Below are 19,388 nucleotides of genomic sequence, written 5' to 3'. Positions count from 1 at the left end.
GACCTAGGGTAACAATGCACACTAACCAGAAGTGCACATAAATAGTGCAGTGTAGGAGGAGCCTACGCACGCCTTGACGTCATGCCGTCGGAGCATCGTGGAGCTCCGGCGGCCACTACATCTGACAGGACGGTTAGTCCTGTCTGCTTTTCGTTTGGTATTGTTGCCATTATACTGGATGCATCCTGCCTATTTTTAATACATACTTTTTAACTATACTTCACTATGGGCATTTTTTCTTGATCCCTTGTGGGGAGCATCTTTTCTCTCAGATATCGTTGGTGTACAGTGGAGGAGCAGTGTTTTCTTTGGTGGAGCCATCATTTTCTGCCATCTAGTGGATTTCTTCTGCCTAGCTCTGTATCATCGTGTGGACCTTCATTGATCAAGGGAATACATCTACCCTCCCCATGCTGATGACTACTTTATGAACTCCATCCTTCCTACACTGCACTATTTATGTGCACTTCTGGTTAGTGTGCATTGGTACCCTAGGTCACCATAATTGGGACTTTTTTTGATTATTTTTTATTGTGTCACATTTAATTTCTAGCGCTGCACTTTTATTTTATATTCACCTGCTTAAAGTGCTTAATGTATGTAGCGTCTTCTAGATTAGCTAGGTAGGATTTATTGTTAGTTAGAGGCTTGGTAGAAGCCTGGAATGAGTCAGTCTGTCACCCTGGGAGTGAGGTAGTGGGGTGACCTCAGGACAGGCTGAGATCCTCTGCAGGGTAGGTCTTCTGGAGCCCTCCCACCTTTCCAGAAACTGCTAGAACTTTCTGGAAGAGAGGCAGAGGATGGCAGGAGGCCCAGATTTGTATGTTTTGGGGAACGTGGACAATCCCCAAGTAGGAGGCAGGGCATGGTAGCTAAGAGCAACCCTTAAATATGACAGAGCCTGTGCAGAAGGGGAGTCGGGTGGAAGATGGACTGAAGGAAGGTTCTGAAAAGGGGAGCCTGGGAGGGGGCCCCAGGGAGGGGAGCCTACCTACAGGCTGGTTGCTGGACAGAAGGATCTCCACTGTGCTAAGTTCCTAGGGAAGACAATATTGTCAGCAGGGAAGGAGCCAGCTCAGCGTAAGTCCTGAAAACAGCTGCAACCCATCAAGCTAACAGGACAGTGTGAGTACTTCTACACCCCCAGGGCCAGACCAGTTAACCCTAGCAGGGGTTTATAAAATTACCAGCTTTTATTAATTTATGCAAAACCTTAATCCCAAAAGTAAAATAACTGTTTTCTGTAAGTGATTATAACGTTTGAGCTGGAGTTTGGTTTCAATGTGTTAGTTTAATTAAATCTGCTAATACATTTAGCACTACCCTCCCCCAGTACTGACAATGCTGATGTCTGCTGTGCCTCCTGTGCTCATTCCTTCAGAGTTGTGTCTCACTAATACTGGAGGGGTGTTACCGGTAAGATCTCCAGGTAAAAACAGAGGGAAAAAGACAAAAAAAAAAAAAGAATGCCGCCGCCACCACATCTAATTATTGGTAAACTGAATATATTACATTTTTGGATTTGGATTTAATACCACTTTAATATTCCAAACTACTGTTTGTTCTCTAGCAATAAATTGTTGTTCACTGTGTTTACAAATGTGCACATATCAGGGTGTAGCTCCCAGGCAGAATTATTTATTTGCTTGGATAAGATCAGATTTTACAGCTGATGACATATTTTAGAGTGGGAAATCACTACATACTTGAAGTGCACAACATATGATTTAGCATTTAATAGCTGGCTGTGGTATTATGAAATATTAAGCAATTTTATAACGAGCCTGAAAATGCTTCCATTGCAGTTTTAACATCTGATCTTTTTTTCTTGATGACAAAGTACACTTTAGGTGTTAAACTTGCTTAGCTTTTCACTTGTAGCAGATTAAAAAAATATTGATATATGATAATGTTAACAATTAATATTAAAACATTTAAAATTAATATTAAATAATATTTCAATATTATTAATAAATAATATCAAATCGTCATTAAATATTAATATTAAATAGTAATATTAAATAATCTTATTATGAAAACACTATTATGAAATATAATAATATTAGAGCTGAACTGCAAGCTAACAGAAAAAAATACTACAGATGGTAAATGGGGAGGGTGTTTATTTATTAATTTATTTAATTGGTGAAATAAAAAGTTAGGTGTCCCCTTTGTATGTTTTCCAGGATGAGAAAGCAATTTACTATGTCTCAGAGACAGAACCAACATACTGTACATGTTAAGCTCTAAATTAAGCTTAATGGCTTTGCTGAATTAGATGGTTTTCAAAGCGCAGTACCTAAGCTGAATTTTCCAAATAAACACAGCTCAGTGAGTGGTCCCCCTATTGTCTTTCCTCCTGCTATGTACATATAGGGATGCAGAAGCTGTTCGAATTTTTAGATGATGGCATAGTTGCAATGGGACAGGCCTACTTGAAGTGCACAGCATTTGACTTAGCATCTAATAGCTGGCTCTATGATTATCAAATGTCAGACAATGTTATAACAAGCCTGAAATGCTCCAGTTGCAATTTTAACAGCTGAATTACAAGAATTTTGTAAAATTTAGGTGTTAAAGTTGCTCACTTTTGCACTTGTATATGGTAACTAAAGAGATACAATTGTGCTTCTATTGCACGTGTGTGTGTGGGTTTTTTTTTTTATATTGCTCTATTACACCAGTGTCATATATTTACACAGAATTAAATGTTAATTTGTTAACTAAAATGTTTTTTGAATGGTACATGCAAAAAGATGTATAAAACATCAGTTTAAAATGTACAATTTTAATAAATCAGTGGTTACTTGACAAGTTGTGTCCCAAGTCTTTTATCTGCTAGGCCAGGGGTCTCCAAACTTTTCAAACAAAGGCCCAATTTGGACTTCAAACTTTAAGGGGCTGGATTGTGGCAGTGGTGGTTTGAAAATGTCCCGGGCCCAGCATCAATGAGAATAAACATTGCCTTGGGGTTAGTGTTCAGTAGAAGAAGTAGTGCCCCATCATTGGTATTAGTGGGAGGAATAGTGCCCTACCATTGGTATCAGTGCAAGGAATAGTGCCTCATTGTTGGTGTCAATAGGAAGAGTAGTGCCACATCATCGATATTAGTGGAAGTAATAGTGCTCCATCATTGATTTAAGTGGAAGGAATAGTGTCCCATCATTGATATTAGTGGAATGAATAGGGCCCCATCATTAGTGGCAGGAATAATGCCCCACTGTTGATATCAGTGGTAAGAATAGTGCCTCATATCATTGGGAGGAATAGTGTCCCAAGGGTCGGATAAAGGCTAGCAAAAGGCTGCATCTGGCCCTCAGGCCTCAGTTTGGAGACTTATGCAAAGAAACAAACAGAGACTGCACGGGCCTAGTGCATTACCTTCTAAAAATGAGATTTATTGAATAAAAAGTAATATAATCACAAAAGAATAAAATCAAAGGTACATCACAAAAAAGACAGCATGGTCCAATCTCCCTAGATGGTGGCTGTTGGGGGACTGTAGACCTCCAAATGCTGACGCATTTCGAGGCAGAATGTCTTCCTCAGAGCCAACTCAGTTTGGAGACCACTGTTCTGGGCTGCAGGACCCGAGAGAGAAGAGATGGACTATAAACTCAAGAGAGATAATCTAGCCCCAGTTTCAGACATCAGCCCATAGTCAACTAAAATGTGTAATGAATGTTGTGTAAAAGAGAAGGGAAAATAATTATAAAATTATCAACAACAAGGGATTACCTCATCTATAAGAAAAAACTAAATGAGCTAAATGTTTTTACCACAAAGAATATGTGAATTAAGGGGACATTTTATGTAAACACAGAACTGGCCCATATCAAATTTACAACGGTAAGCTGTTTAGCAACATGAACAAGCTCAACTGAATAAACTGTACTGCATAAAATGTAATTGCATTTCAGTGACAAAATAGATATTTAACATACATGAAGATAATGTAAATGCTGTGCAAATAATCTACACTATAGTAAAACTTCCTACATATGTAGTTTGATTTTATTTTTCTACCTAAAAAGAAGTATGTCTAGTTAAGAACAGAAAGACCTGATATCTTTGAAAAGGCAAATCTTTATAGTCAATTCTTGCTATATAATTCCATACCTCCACAAAGAAAAAAAGAAAGCATTGCCTGTTTGATTACATGTAATAATCTTGGCCCTACCACACTACATAGCTAGGGGGTGCTCTCTATAGTTAGTCCCACCCTTTTACATGCTTTAGCCTCCATTCACCACCTGTACTCTATTCTGCTAGAGATAGACACAATATGATTTTTTTACCTGTCTGATTTTAATCTGTTGAGATCTGCACACGTTTTAGATTTAACCTTTCTATGATCTGCAAGATGTCATTTGGATAAAGTCTGTGTATGCCAAGCTAAAGAGACTGTGGGGCAAATTTACTAAAACTGGTGCACTCAGAATCTGTTACAGCTGTGCATGGTAGCCAGTCAGCTTCTAACTTAAGCTTGTTCATTTAAGCTTTGGCAATAAATCCTGAAAGCTGATTGGTTTCTATGCAGAGTTGCACCAGGTTTTTCACGCTCCAGTTTTAGTAAATAACTCCCCCTGCAAGTCAAACTATCTCACCACAACTGGATCAGTTATAGAGATCACACTTTCAGTGCCTAGATTGCAGAAGCAGAACAGGCAAACAATCATTTAGGTCCAGTCAAATAAAACATTTAGCTCCAGTAAAAAAAAATCAATAATAGTTCTAAAATATACTATGAATTGTGATATGAACTCTGGGTATACAGCAGGTTAGGACAGTACAGTTGTTGCCATACTAGCCTGTACATGCCTGCAAGCTAATCACAGCAGCCTACAGCCTACAAGAGAGCAATAATCCAATGTTTATCTATTGGGAGTGTTATGCAAGTCATTTGTGCATTATACATATACAGTGATACCTCGGTTCACAAACGCTTCTGTTCATGAACAACTCGGTTCATGAACAGTAGAGTTTGCAAAAATTTGCTTTGGTTTGCAACCTCCACTTCGGTTGAACACAAGCCGCAGTCATCTTCCCTGCTCTTTTTGGTGTGCTTTTTACCACATGCAGTACAGTACTGTACTATACATCCCTGTGCACACTTGCTGTAAAGCTTTTTTGGGTGCTTTTTAGCACATACTGTACCGGACATCCAGTATGGCTCCATAGAAAATTCAGAGCAAGCATGGTGGTAAGAAGAAAGTGCGGAGCAGTAATGAAGGTGACAAGAATGTGCAGAGCAAGTATGTTGTTGAAAAGAAAGTGCGAGTGGTAATGAAGGTGTCCAGAATGTGCAGAGCGGTAATGAAGGTGACAAGAATATGCAGAGCAAGCATGTTGTTAAAAAGAAAGTGTAGAATGGTAAAGAAGGTGACCAGAATGTGCAGAGTGGTAATGAAGGTGACAAGATGTGCAGAGCAAGCATGGTGGTAAAAAGAAAGTGCATAGCGGTAATGAAGGTGACAAGAATGTGAAGAGCAAGCATGGTGGTAAAAAGAAAGTGCAGAGCAAGAATGGTACGAATAAGGTTGTAAAGCAAATAACCATTGGGTTGAAGAAGGAAATTGCAGAAAAGCCTGACCATGGTATTCATCACAAGAAAAAATAATTTAAAGTGTTACTAAACCCAGGACCCTGCATTCACTATATCTGGTCTCACACAGTACACAGATCTATGCAGCATGCTGGTGCTGACAGGGGAGATATCTATATTGTGATCTCCGGCTGGGACCCGGTGATTGATAGCTGTAACCACCAATGGCCCCTTACCCGGAAATACAAAATCATGTATATATACGTGATTTTGCACAGCCCTGCTGCCCTGTAGCAGTTGTTCTGCTATAGGGCAGTCAGGAAGCGGTTAAGCTACCTCACCATAACTGGGTCACTTAAAGAGATCACACTTTCAGTGCTTAGATTGTGGAAGCAGAACAGTTATGGAGTAGCACGATTTTAGGACAGCTTACCTTGAGAGCATATATTTAGTTGTGGAATTGATATTTTTTGTTAACAATTAGAATTTTTCAGGTATTTCTAGTATGACATTTGTTTCATCAAGTAGTACTAGGACTGCTTTGACTAGCAGATAGAAATTGACCAATTGCATTAGTGGGAACAGGTCAGAGACAAGTGACATGCAGATGCTTGACTGAGCGACATGCAGAATATTGAGGCTAATACTTACCACCTAAGCAATAATACAACCACCCCCTCAACCTTTTCCCACCTGAAATAACCATGCGACTCTCCTTTTTGGTGTAAAAACGGCCATAGCAGCCCATTTATTTAACATAACTATTATTACTTCATACAGTACAATCAAAATAAAAACTGACAGTAATGATCCCAACCAGGTCCAATGTCTTCGAAGGCACTGTTAATCACATAAATAACTAGGCTGTATCTGACACCCAATGAACAGGTCCCCAGCCACTGCTACACTGCCTTAGGGACAATACTACAGCTACAGAGTCCCAGATACAGCCCATTAACTACAACCTTACCAACATAACCTTATAATTGGGAAGTAACACCCATACCTACAATGGGCCCAACCCATAATCCACCACATTGTCACTCCAGCACCGCCTTCAAAGACCCAGCAATCCCTGCCAGCTGCCATAACAAAAACAAAATATGCAAGACAAGCACCCTAAAGCACAAAATGCAAATCAATGAAAGAAAACAAAACAAATGAACCCACACAAAAACAAAGAACAAGACAAAAACAAAGGACAAAAAAACAAAAGCAAGAAACATTAAAAGAAAACAAGGAAACAGGTCCATGGAGGGAGGGTGGGAGAAACCTCAACCGTGTTGGCACAAGCTCCGACTGACACCCGACAAGTCCCAACCCCTCTCCTTATCTTGGAAAGACCAACCTCATACTCAAATACTCCAATCAGGTCAGTAACCACCCCAGCTAATGGATATACTCTCACTCTATTCAAATCTCAATGCTCAAAAAAATTAAAGGAACACTTTTTAATCAGATTATAGCATCAAGTCAATTAAACTCCTGGGATATTGATCTTGTCAGTTAAGTAGCAGAGGGGGTTGTTAATCAGTTTCAGCTGCTTTGGTGTCAATGAAATTAACAACAGGTGCACTAGATGGGCAACAATGAGATGACCCCCAAAACAGAAATGGTTTTACAGGTGGAGGCCACTGACATTTTTTGAGAAGTCAGCAAGGAAGGTTAATACCGGTCCAGGGGGCTGGTAGATCACAGCAATTCTTAGAGAAATGGGAGAATATAGACAAATACAATGTGCCTCAAAAGAGGAGAGTGTCAGAGAAGGATGTCGGTGAAGTACCCGATAGGTGCTGCGTAGGGCTAGAAGTATTCCTACTTCACCTATCTTATGTCCACTGGGTCTGGGGGAGTGAGTCAAGAGAAGGTCAGCATGGGAGAGGGAAGCAGGGGAAGCAGTGTCAGATTCATGAGGCCAGGTTTCGGTACTGGCAAGTAGGTTTGTGATAAAGAGGTCCTGGATTAATGCAAGTTTGTTATAGACAGAGCAGGCATTCTAGAGAGCACAGGAAAAGGGGAGGCTGGTTTTGGGAACAAGGTGAATGGAAACTAAGTTCTGTGGATTGATGCTGCTGCCAGAGCAAGTGGGGTGATGGGAGCGTTGGGCACAGTTAAATTATGGAAGCCCAGGGTTTGGGGATATATCACCTGAGATTAGGAGAAGCAAAACGGTGAGGGAGGTAATATGGGAGTGTGATTTATATGAAGGGATATGTCTCAGTGACCTGGAGGTTTTATTAGCGTGTGGATGTAGAATTAGCAGTTGGTGAGTGCAGTAATAGTGAGGGGACAGAAGGGGGAGTGATATATGTAAGCTGTGGGGTAGAGAAGAGGGGTGAAGGAAAAAGAGTTTATGGAGAGAGGACACAACTGTCAGAAGGAGTGGTAGAAAGCGTATGTTACAGAGTGGAAGGAAAGCTGAATAGAGAAACAGGGTCACATGCAAACTGTTTGGTGTTTTTCAATGCAGCGTGCTATGTATGTTCACTTTGAGCAATTTCTGAAGTGCTCAGCTTGCAGTGCATATCACTTGTATAAAGAACCACTTATAGAAAGAGTCACTAAAGGAAAGAAACTCAGCAATGTTCCTCCTAGCAAAGTACTTTCTCCATATAGGTGCTCTAGAATTATACTGTTAAGGGTGGGGGTGGTTGGCTGGTAATTAATTATATATGAGCTAATATAATTATGGCTGGCTGTCAAAGCAAGCTTTTCACATCTAGGTGAGCCTTGCAAGCAGACCCGGTGCTTCCACTAGGCAAACTAGGTGGCTGTCTGGGGCACACTGCCCCCTAGGGGCATCTGGGTACATCACAGGCCAGCAACCTCTCTGCATGGGGTGCCATCATGTCATGTATGATCCTTTACCTGAGAGGAGGGGTGGCAGAGGGGAGGAAGAAAGGACAGAGGAACATGCCGGGTGTCTGGGGCCAGTGTAGCAGCTGATCTGCAGCTCCTTCCAGTGTTCCTCTCAGACTCAGTCCCTTACTGCAAGCTGGCTGGCGGCTGCTCATCACTGTGGAGTTCCAGCCCTTCTCTTCCCATTCATCAGTGGAGGGGTAGCTGCACTTGCGGAGGAAGGTAATGTCTGACTCTGATGTCTCGTGTCTGTGTGAGTGTGACTTCGGCCGCACATCCATCACATGTGCAATGTGTCGGTGAGTGATGTCATCCTGCAGCCTGCTCTTCCAGTGCCTGCTGGGCCTACTGATCTGTGTCAGTGTTGGTGGTAGTGTGTTGTGTAAGATCTGTCATTGTGTGGGATTGCTCAGTTCAGCTGTCTGCTGTCACAGCGTTTTATTTCCCCCATTGCCTGGGGAATTCCAGTTTTAGTTCTGTCTGAGCTATGCTTTAGCACTTATTTTTGCAAATTAAAAGAAATTTAGCAGTTTCATGTTTTGTTGATTTAATATTGGAGTGTGGATCCATCATCTTCCACTCACTGCAACTGTCACCCCTCCATTGCCGGCCACAGATACAGTCCGTCTGTGACACTAATTTTGTCTTTAACAGTGGTGCTGGTGGCATCTTATGGCACTTATTTTTGCAAAGTAAAAGAAATGTAGAAATTTCATGTTTTGTTGATTTAATATTTTCTACTGTTTAATTTTTTTTGGGGGGGGCACAAGTAGCTGGTCTTGCCTAGGGCGAAATAGTCTAGCACTCAGCTCATAATGTAGGTAAGACACTACAGAGCAATGTGAAATGTGATGCAGACAGGGCAACAGATGGTGACTGCAACAACATGCCAAAATGCACAAAGACACAGTTAAAGTAAACAGTCAGTTTTCAGTTTTGGGTGGATGTAGACAGCAAGATACCAAAATGCACAAAGACACAGTGAAAGTAAAAAGTCAGTATGGAGTCAGTCTGTAATGAGAGAAATTTTTACATGTATGGCTAGCTTAAAAGAGGAAATAATCAGGTATTAAGTGTAGGGATCTGTTGCCCTCTACTGTTGAATTTGTAAATACCTGTAAATATATTATGTATGCCCTATCTGTTCCTGTCAGGGCTCTGGGTATGACCAGAGGTATGTGAACTGACGCAGGGAAACGCAGGCTTCAGATAAGTTATAAACAATATAATTTATTAAAGACTAACAATACAAACATAAATGCAGTGCAATACTAAAACATAACACAGTGCAAACAAACCAAACCACCCACAGATAACAGTACATACAATGCAAGCGTCGTCAGGCAGGCCGGGTCAATAACAATCGGGCAGGTAGGTACAGGGGGTCAGGCAGAGAATGGTCGGGGTCACAAGCCAGGGATAAAACAGGAGAAGTCAGCAGAGGTCCGGATCAGGCAGGGTCAGCAACGAATCAGACAGAGACAGGGACACGGACAGGAACAGGAACAGGGATGCAGGAACAAGATACAGGGCCCAGGAAAAACACACACCAAGGCAGAGACTGCAGGTCTGGCCATCCCTTAAATACACCTGCATAATCAACTTCAGGTGTTTGGCTGGCTGCAGGGTTGAGTCTCTGATTGCTGGGAGCACCCGCTGGCCAGCCCTGGTACTGCAGCCCACAAGGCAGGTGAGTCCCACCATTACTGGCAAGTCCATTCCTGACAGTCCCTGTGTTTTTGGCTTTGAAACCCTGGAATGTGAAAGAGAAGAGAGAGAAGACCTCAGCCAAATGTCCTGTCCTTACTTTTAAACCCAAAGCCAGAAGCGACTGTTATGTAATCAGGGGTCTCCAAACTATGGCCCTCCAGCTGTTGAAGTATTACCAGTCCTATCATGCCTCTGCATCTGGAAGTCTTGCCTGTGGCTGTCAGAGTCTTGCAAGGCCTCATGGGACTTGCAGTTGCTCAACACCTGGAAGGCCATAGTTTCGAGACCCCTGATCTAAATTCTTGTGACATACAGAGTATCTCTGCCCCGTCCTTGTTAATATTTCATATGCACGGTGCCAGATAGCTAGGTCTGTTCTATTATATGTGTAGTGGTCTCCTTCAAGTATATTGTTAGGTGAACCCTTTTATTGCAATATAGTTTATATGCAGCTCTTGTTATTCTGGTTAACCCTGTCCCTTGTGGTCTGGGATTGTTTAGCAAGTTTTAGCTTAGGGCTCAATAACCACCATAGGCTATAGCCAGGTTAAACTTCCGGTGTCCACTTTGGGTTCCTTAGCTTAGTGGCCCAGTTGCATGTAAAATTAGAAATTATTAGGGTGGGATTAAAGCACAGAGTAGATAGGCTGACTCTGAGCTCCAATGCCACACCACAGCTCCTGTTGGTGAAAAGTTCCATTCCAGGCTGCTTGAACAACAGTTGGAGGATCCCCCCATGACTTCTGACCTTTTCTGCAGGTCTCTGACACAAATACAAGCGCCACACCATTCTCAATAGCCCCTGCAACTGGACTTTGCTGCAACATTCTTGTTGAGGTGTCTCTATTATAAATACTGTATACTGTATATCTATGGGTGTACTGTATGTGCACCTGTTTGTAGATTTATTTGGATGTATGCACTGTTATTAATCTCTTCTTATATAAAGCGTGTATTATTTCTATACCGGTGTACTTATTGGTAATGTTATATGTCGATTGCAGTAGTTTTTCTGCTCCCAGTGACTTTGATTAGATTACTGGTTAATTTCCCAGAAACTGAACCCCCTCTGATCACAGAGACACCGCCAACTTTGGTATCAAATCCACTCTTCTACTTAGCGAATATTCTGGTTCTCTTATTTGCCTACAGATTGAGTGCAATATTCTGTTTTGGGAGGGCCATTTCTCATAGCACCCCTCCAAAAGAGGGCTACACAAGTAATTGAGAAATGTTTATCTTAGCATCTCAAAAGCAGACTGCTTTGAAAACCTTACATAACAGAAAATAGTTATGTAAGTTAGTAAAGTCTGTATCAATAATGTGCAATCTCCAAAGTTGAATAAAAATTGAAGGAAAACAAAGGGCAAGGTATCAGTGAAGCCAAATCTATAGAAACTGTGCTAATTGTAAGCTCCAAGGAGCAGGGCCCTCCTAACCCTCTTGTATTGAACTGTTTTGTTGCTGTATTGTCTCCTGTTATATTTTAAAGCGCTGAGCAAACTGTTGGCGCTATATAAATCCTGTATAATAATAATAATTGTGGCAGAAAAGGCTGCATGGTGGAGCTGAATAAAATGTTCTATGTGTAGGGTAAGAGGGTTTATTTTGCAGCTATTTGACGCATTCAACAGGTATGGAAACTATGTCTGCTATTGAGCCAGACAGCATTGATCTACTCTGGAACGTTCTCTCTTATAGATTCTGCATCCAAGAACATTTTAAAAAGCAGTGATAAACATCTCAAATTGTGTCAGAACAAAAAAAGGTTTCACATATGGTTCTAGTACCGCCCTGCAGAATAAAGCAGAATTTGATTTGTTTTTTTAAACAAAGGGTCAAGAATCTTCCCTCTGTGGACTGATTTTTTTGGTTGCTAATGAGAAAGGAATTTGGCTGCAATACAGCTACAAATTAAAAGCAATTAGGATCTGTCCTAGTGCAGGCATTGCAGAAATCAGCGTGCTGTCTGATTCTGTCCTTCAAGAAACTTTTTCATTATGGGAAGGGTGGTAAACTGCTGCAGGTATGAAGTGCAAGTACCTAGAGGTACCTAAGCATATCTGCAGCACTCCTCCAAACCCTTCAGTCTCAGGTTGTTATGACAAGCAAAGCTTCAACCCTGTATGCAGAAGCTTACCCACCCCTTTCTAACGATAGTATACTCTTATTGGTCAATGAGGCTGTAAGCCGTGTACCGGGGTAGGCTCCCCAGGATACAGTGAAGTCACGAACGAGGAAAGCAACCCCAACACCAGCTTTTGCCACAACAGAATTTTACTTAGATGTGGTAAGTAAACACAACCACAAATGCTGGGAACCTACAAGAAATGTACATACACCCAGCCCAAAGGCTGAGACCCTTGTGCTGCCCAGCACGGCGCCTCCTGATGGATGAAGGTAGAAAGTGTAGTAATTTACCTACTGGCGGGCACAACTAAGCTGCCACACCTTACCTGTTATTACCCTAAAAGAGCAGGAATCAGTGTATGGGTGTATGGTATGGGCTAGCCTGCGGTGCAGCACAACAGCTTACAATCTTACCGACCCGGGTCTGCTTTGTATCTGCTGGTGACTCTGAACAGAACAAATGTCTCTCCAACAAGCTTGTGATATTGCAGAGTATGCTGCGTTGTTCCTCTGCTCTCATCAGCATTACTGGCAGCAATCTTCCTTTCTCTGAACAGCATCAGGGTCTTGGACATGATCAGCTTTACTTAGCTTCAGCTCTGGTTACCGAGGGAAGCTCCCACAGCTGAATGTCATCGGATTCTCAGCTCACACGGCCCCTTCATTCAGCATCGTTCAAAACATGGCTGCAGTCTCCTCTTCCTGTTCACTCCAACTCTGAGTGAAAACTCCACCTCTTCATGAATATACAAGGTGTAAATGCGGGCGCCGTTTATGAACGGCAACCAACTCCTGCACTGCTCTCGTCCAGCCGTTTATGTACGAGGGCTGGAAGGGAAGTGATTAAAATACTATATGCATTTCCAAGGAACCTAAGACTGTTGCTAGGTACCTAAACCTGAAACTAATGTGCTAATCAGGGAGTATTAAAAAAAAAGTTCATATCTACAAAAATGTATTCAGCTTGGAGCATGCAATCAATGTGCACCTGTTTATTAATAGGTAAAACATTGCCTTTGAGCTGGTCCCTCAAGGGTATTCAGGTATTGTTTGCACCAAGGAACAGTTACATAAAAAGGTCTGGTGACCAAGAATTGGAAAGGACACAAATTCAGGACACAGTTTCATATTGACCAACCTTTCAAAAGTCAACTGACAAGTTCTAAAAGTTTGATGGGGATAGACAATTTTGTAACCAGTAATATGCAGTCCAAAAATGACATTTTCAAACTAAGGTGCTCCAACAAGCAGGTAAAATATTGCTCCAAAAGGACTATAACAAAACTCAGACTGTATGTCATTACACCCTCTGCTTCCACTGTGGAGGAAGAAGGACTCATGACATCACTAGACTAACCTGCAAACTTCAAGAAAAAACAAATCTGGTAGTGATGGTGGCGGTGATTGTGGGGGGGGGGGGGATTTTGGGGAGGTGGAATTCAGCTTTAACAGAAAAATCAAACTTTTCATCTAATATACTGTACATTCCAGGGGCGGACTGACAACTCATGGGCCCCCCAGGCAATAGGGGATCATGGGGCCCCTGTGTCCTTGCCCAAACTAAAAAAAGCCTATGAAAAAGGTACCAGGGGCATCTCATGGGGTCCCCTTCTGACCCCAGGCCCTCGGCCAGTGCCCGAGTTTCCAAATGGTCAGTCCGCCCCTGGTACATTGCCATACTGTAGTGCAGAGAATGTGTTTTCCAAACTTATTTGCACATAAGAAGAAGTGGCTGCTTCAATTTAATTTGCTCTTTCATGAGAGAGCTAATAATTGCTTTGTCATCATTACAGTCATCATTTACTGCCAAGTTGATAAAGGTTGTATTGTATAATCTTATACAAAATTAGTAATTCAGCTGAGGTTTTTTTGGCAACACGAACAAGAAAACTCTGGAAGCTGTGGGGTATTTGACATGTTAAATCCTGTATTCAGCATGAGAACGCACTTTACACAGCCACACTGATATTATTATGTCAAATAAATTCAACCATAAATGCCATAGCAAGTCATTTTATATACTGCAGATTAATGATGACAATACATTATTGTTAGAAAAAAACCTCTAACAATTGTGATAAAGTGACTCTTTAAGTCAGGGGTGCTCGACCTATGGCCCCCAGGGACCTCTGATGAGGCCCTCCATCTCAAACTAGGGAAGCTCACTTCTATTATATCCTGCGGGTTTGGTGCACTTTCTGAAAGCGAGCCCAAACTCCTCAATGCAGGTGTTTTGGTGCTTTTTCAGAAAGGGAACCACACCCACAAGATATAATAGAATTCTATGGCAAAGTGCAGCTAACCCGCAGGAAAGCAGCTGGTGTACTGCGCTGCACCCACTTTGCGGGTAAACTACAGTTCATCAGTGTGAAAGCAGCTTTATAGGGGGCTCAGGACAGTAATAGCTCATTTACATTACGTTTGAGGGGGTGGTAATACCCCATAGTGGAGACGTGTTTTTACCACAAACCCCCAACCAGCAGTGTAGTATCAGGGGTCGCAATGGTGACACCATGCCATGCGCCAGGGGGCCCTGTGCCTTCCTGTCACATTCTGTTTTACAATTGGACAGGAGGGGCAGCATATACAGGAACTGATCCTCTCCATTTTCCTCCTGCAACCACTAAAAGCTGGCTTCTCCTCCTCTCCCTCCTGCTGGCATTCAGCAGCTGCAGGAGAAAAATATTCATCAATTGGGCAATATATTGTGTTTTTGAGCATTAAAATTCTAGAAAGTGTATTTTTTACAAAAATTTGAGTTTAAAAAATCGCTGCACAAATTCTTGTGTGACACACGAAATTTCAACACCCACCATTTTATTCTCTATGGCCTCTGGCTGTGGCCTCTGCTTTAAAAAAAATATAGAATATTTGTGGGTTCTAAGTAATTTTCTAGGAAAAAAACTATTTTTCTTGTTCAAACTATTTTATTTTTTAACATGGAACAGTATAAAATAAGAAGCAAAAGTATGGGTCATTGAAGGTGTACATTAATTGCACAGTAAGAAACCCAATAATACAAGGTCAGGCATCACTAATAAAGAGGACTATCAAATGGCAGTTAAGGCCTAACAAAATGGGGGGGGGAAGAAGGATGGGAAGGGGCATACGGCTGCACAGTAGGGGGAGAAGGGGGAAACCCGCAGTGAAAAAAACTATTTTTTCAAGTAAACAAAAGTGTCAGAAAAGGCTTGGTCTTCAAGTGGTTAGAAAAGTGGTATGATATTCGGCATAAGCATTTAATGTAGGCCCTGAAATGCCAGGATAATAGAAGCACCCCCCAAATGACCCCTTTTTGGAAAGTAAACACTCCAAGGTATTTGCTAAGGGGCATGGTGAGTATTTTGCAGATCTCATTTGTTGCCACAGGTTTTTGGAAAAAGAAGAAAGAAAAAGAAAATGTATATTTTCTTTTCTTTTATTCTTTTTCAAAACCATGTGACAAAAATTATATCTGCAAAGTACTCACTATGCCTCTTATCAAATCCCTTGGGATGTCTACTTTCCAAAAAGTGGCCATTTGTACTATCCTGGCATTTTAGGGCCTCCAAAATTTTGATCGGTGGTGAGGAAGTGATATGAGGAAATATAAAAAACGTGGAGGTGAAACTCTGTAGCATCCTCTCTGATACCCACGAGAGATTCCTTAAAACATGGACTCTGTTGATCCAACATGCCCATCCTGCTATATCAATAGATAATTTTACTTTGCTATAATTTTGAAGGCCCCATCATCTGTACTCAGGTGCGTACAGATTATTTATTTATTTATTATTATTTTACTGGCTCTTTTGCAGGGATAATTCATGATAAGTTCCATATTTTTTTTGGTTCAACTATATACTTTGTGCATTTCAAATGTCATTGTCTTTTTCGCTGTTGTCAGTTATTGGACAATGGGTGTATAGTTCTTCTTTTGCCCTTACGCTGAGTTATTTACTTCATATGTTTGATGTTTCTGTTATCTCTCTTTTGACATTCAAATTATGTGTCTCTATTTACGAATATGTTTCCCAATGTACGACCACCATTGACTGTCACTGTTTATTGTTACTTCAATATTTATATACATATTATCAGTTGCATCTGTATCTTTTAAACTTAAAACTATTCAATAAAAATGTATTGAAAGGAAAGCCTGGAGGTGGTTATTGGATTTTGGGGGTGTTTATGTGTCTAGGCTGCGAAAACGTCTCTCACATATGGTATTCCCATACTCAGGAGAAATAGCTGAATTTGTTTTGGGTGTTATTCCATATATACCCATGGCATGCATGAGCAAAATATAATTTAGTTGACAACTTTGTGTAAAAAAATGTACAATTTTTTTTTTGTCATTTTCAAAAACATTGTGGCAACAATAAAATGTTCCACAGAGTTTTCATGCCTCTCAGCAAATTCCTTGGGGTGTCTACTTTACAAAAAGGGGTAATTTGGGAGGGTTTTGTACTGCCCTGGCATTTTAGCACCTCAAGAAATGTGATAGGCGGTCAGAAACTAAAAAGCTGCATAAATTCCAATATGCTGTATATACTGTCGTTTGTAGATGCTATAGCTTTCACCTAAACCAATTAATATACACTTATTGGGATTTTTTATACCAAAGACATGTAGCAGAATATATTTTGGCCTAAATTTATGGCTAACTTTGAGTTTACTGGATATTTTTAATAAACAAAAGTAAAAAATATAGTTTTTTCTCCAAAATGTTAGTTTTTTTTCGTTTATATCACAAAAAAATAAAAAACCCATTGGTGATCAAATACCACCAAAAGAAAGCTCTGTTTGTGTGAAAAAAGGACATAAATGTAATTTGGGTACAGCATTGCATGACTGCACAATTACCAGGTGAAATAGCACAGTGGTTAACAATGTTACTTTTAGTAACAACATGAAAACATATTTATTTAATGCAAAAGCAATGATAAAAGGCAGAGCCCAGAAACCAGTAGCATGCAATTATACTGCACTTCAGCCAGATATGTAATTTTTGAATATTGCAATTCACCCTTGATTCACACCATTTTTTTATTTGCCCATTAATTTGAATGGGCTGCCATGCCTCACAAAATGCAACAAAAAGATCCCTGCACCTCTCCAGAAATCGCAACTGCCCCCGCCGCCCCCTTCCTCTGACCTGTAGCAGGCAATTATACTGTACTTCAGCCAGATACTTGATTATTGAATATTGCAATTCACCCTTGGTTCACACTAGTGCTATTATTTTTTCTTTGCACATTAATTTGAATGGGCTGTCATGCCTTGCAAAACATAGGAAAAAGTTCCTTGCACCTCTCCAGAAATCGCAGCCACGCCCATCGCCCCCCTCCCTTCCCTCTGACAAATAGTACGGGGAGAAGTCTACCTGTACTATTTGTCAGATTTGAAAACAGCGTGGCCATGGGGGGCTCCGCCCACACGGCCGCGTTACTCGCTCACAGAGTTCTGATACAAGAAGGTTGTTTTTGGAGATGGTGGGGTGGGAGTTGGTGAGTACTGCTTTGAGTTTCAAGGCTTCAATCTAAGAAGGACAGGCAGCCTATGCCTTTGCAGCATCTTTCCCAGCTGTCAAAATTATCACGCAGTTTGCACTGCTGCCCCTGCCCATGTTGCTTTAATTGGACAGAGAAGGCCTTACAAGGAAAAAAAATGATAGAAAATAATAAAAATAATAGAAAAAAAAGAAATCTCTAAATAATTTTCAACAAATGTAAAAATACATAATACAAATTGCCATTGTAGGTAGATGTATGTTAATGTGGGACCAGAAAACTGGAGGAAGAGGGCGGTTTTCACTAGCTTTTTACCATGTAGGATTCAGGAGCACTTATTTTAATGTGGGACTGCCTATGCCAGGAATTTTCAAAATATGGGAGGAATTACAGTAAATGTTTTAAGTGAATGATACCATCTATTTAGCCATGCAGTGTGTGCTCTAGGAAGAACACAAGAGGGATCATGTCACTAATCCTTGATCCATTGCAGCTCACAATTTTAGTTGCCTCTTCAAAGGGGGCCACAATGGCACAGGTGTCCTAGATGATGAGCAGTAGGGTGATGATGGTGTGGGAAAAAAAAAGAGTGAAAAAGAGGAAACGTACAGGGAGGAGGGGGTAGAAAAGGGAAGGGAGGATGATGGTGTGAGATGGGGAAAAAGCTTTCATTGTTTGAACACTGATTGAAGTAAATTAAAAACATTCTGACTGACATTCTGCAGTTTAGCCACAAGATGTCGCTGTTTTGTTCTAACACAGACTCAGACTGCATAGAGATTTCTTTATTCATGAAGGGGTGGGGTTTTTACACTTGGAGAGTGAACAGGAAAAGGAAAGGAGAGCAGCCATGCTTGAGAGAGAGAAGGGGGGCTGTGTGATCGGAGAATCCGTTGCCATCCAGCTGTGAAGACTGCCCTTTGTAATCAGAAATCCCATTGAGTGAAGCTGATGGTGTTCAAAACGCTAATCCTGTCCAAAGAGGGGAAGATTTGCTACCAGGAAGCTGATGAGGGCAGAGGAGCAAAGCAACATACATTGCTGATAACATCGCATGAGTAGTGGAGAGACATTTGTTCTGTTCAGAGTCATCAGCGGCTGAAATACAGACCCGGGTCGGTAAGAATTGTGCACGCACCTCCTTTCAGTGTTTGTGCCTAGAGAATGAGTCAAGGCCTACAGTTAGTTAGTTAGGGTCTCTGTTTGTGTCAGGCCACAAGTGTTATTGCTGATCATTGGAAGGACTCCACAACTTAAAGTGACATTTCACATTGGAGAACTGATAAAATCCTACAAACTCAAGCCAGACTGGCGTTTTGCTCAGAAGGAATACTCAGGCACGTGCTATAGGATCAGTTACGGGAGAGGGAATACTGTAGATTTGTGTAAGATTGTAAGCTGTTGTGCTGCACCGCAGGCTAGCCCATACCATACACCCATACACTGATTCCTGCTCTTTTAGGGTAATAACATGTAAGGTGTGGCAGCTTAGTTGTGCCCGCCAGTAGGTAAATTACCTCACTTTCTACCTTCATCCATCAGAAGGTGCCGTGCTGTACAGCACAAGGGTCTCAGCCTTTGGGCTGGGTGTATGTAAATATATTGTATATTCCAGCATTTGTGGTTGTGTTTATTTGCCACATCTAAGTAAA

The sequence above is a fragment of the Staurois parvus genome, unplaced genomic scaffold, assembly GCF_062004578.1.
Source record: "Staurois parvus isolate SC_StPar_1 unplaced genomic scaffold, SC_StPar_1.0 ptg000244l, whole genome shotgun sequence".
NCBI classification, from domain to species: domain Eukaryota; kingdom Metazoa; phylum Chordata; class Amphibia; order Anura; family Ranidae; genus Staurois; species Staurois parvus.
This window is presented reverse-complemented; position numbering follows the sequence as displayed.